Below are 1,830 nucleotides of genomic sequence, written 5' to 3'. Positions count from 1 at the left end.
TGCATATTTCTCAATTGACAGGCTCATTAATATGGGGTAGGCATATACAACTCCACACATTAATGGGCGTATAGACTGATAAATATTTGGCCCATTAATATAGGATAGGCGTACACAACTCCACACTTTAATGGGCGTATAGACTGATAAATATTTAGCCCATTAATATGGGGTAAATATTTGGCCCATTAATATAGGGTAGGCATATACAACTCCACACATTAATGGGCGTATAAACTGATAAATATTGATTGTCAAACAAATCCACCATGCATATTTATCAATCTATTGCGAAAGCTGTATATACCCAGAAGTAAATTATGTCAAAAATAAACATATATATCTTCACACATTAATAAACATATAGGCTGATAAATTAACTCTAAGCACAGTCATCAATGGGCATATAGACTAATAACAGTCAATGGGCATATAGACGGATAAATTGACTCTAAGCACAGTCAATGGGGATATAGACGGATAAATTGACTCTGAAGCACACAGTGGTGTACTGTCTAATTAAATATCCCTGGCTCAACAGTACGGTCATCAGTGTACCTAAATATTCCACACTTCCAGTTGCGTATTCAAAATGTGCACAATTATTGACTCCGAACGTTCGATTTTGCTTTGACTTTTCGAATCGAGTGCAACTTTTTCTTTATTTGTTGAATGCTCTATATATATAAAATAAAACAATATCACGTGAAAGGTACACGAAGTATCGTATCATTGTACAGAGGGCATTCGCTATATAATATTCTTGCTCTCCTTTCTTCTACTTGCAAATTTGCAGGGGCCTCCATTATTGAGAGTACCATATTTTCAGTGCTCTAGCAGTTTATCAGAGGAGTTGTATTGTATGCCATATATTCTCCTGCTCTGTTAAATCTGGTGAAGGCTGGATTCTTCCTCATCTCGTCCAGAATGGGCCACTTCAATCGTTTGCTACACAGAGTTACCAATATCCGGTCCTCCAGGCGGCCATTGGCGTTTGTCAAAATACAGAAGAATGACAGAAGTAGACACGATTCAGACGGCAACAGCATTGTTCCCAAGGGGTGCCTGCCTCTATATGTGGGGCACGATATTATTATGAGATTTGTGATAGAAGCCAGCGTTCTCAGCCATCCCCTATTTGGGGAGCTGCTAGAGGCTTCTGTACAGGAATTCGGATACGAGCAGCAGGGGGCTCTCAGGATTCCCTGCGACGTCTTCTTGTTTGAGAGGGTTCTTAATCTTATTAAGACGAGAAATCCAATGTTATCAAATTGTCATCAATGATTTGGGATACGGTGCTCTTCTTTTGTAGTGAATGTATCCAAATTCCATTAATGGATTTTCTATTTTTTTACCACTCATCAAATCAAAATAAGTTATTTTTTTTTAAATTTTAAATTTATATTACATTTTCATTGTACACTGGGAGATTTGTACATTGATTCAGAGAAAGGTAAAAGGTCATTTCATAGGTATTGGGTTTCAACTATTATTACTGCTCTATTTAGATTTTAGTATAAATCATGAAAACTAAATCTAAATTATTTGTAATGAAAACTAAGGACTGCAAGCAGTAGAGTTACCCTGGTGAGATAGGTGAGCTGGGTGCATGAATTAATGCACAATTATTTAGATTCTCGGTTTTTATTATAAAATTTGAATCTTTTGAGTTTCATATAAAAATGGATTTGGAAAATAATGAAAATAAAGTTTAATTTATTTGTGACCAAAAAACCCAATAATTAAAAATATATATATATAATTTGTAATGAGATATAAAGACGGTAGGGAAAGGAGTTACAGGTAAACTAAGTGAGCTGTAAGTTACGG

The 1,830-nt window shown here is 35.5% G+C and overlaps 1 pseudogene; it reads left to right on the top strand.

The window, feature by feature from the left end:
* The first annotated feature begins 744 nt into the window (after positions 1-744).
* Positions 745-1,345, top strand: LOC149212481 (auxin-responsive protein SAUR71 pseudogene; annotated as a pseudogene).
* The last annotated feature ends 485 nt before the right edge of the window (positions 1,346-1,830 follow it).

This window comes from Pinus tabuliformis, chromosome 1_1 (assembly GCF_031772625.1).
Source record: "Pinus tabuliformis cultivar Carrire ecotype Pingquan chromosome 1_1, CPIR1, whole genome shotgun sequence".
Lineage (NCBI taxonomy): Eukaryota > Viridiplantae > Streptophyta > Pinopsida > Pinales > Pinaceae > Pinus > Pinus tabuliformis.
Note: the sequence above shows the minus strand (reverse complement) of the source record. Positions and strands in the feature narration are given on the sequence as shown.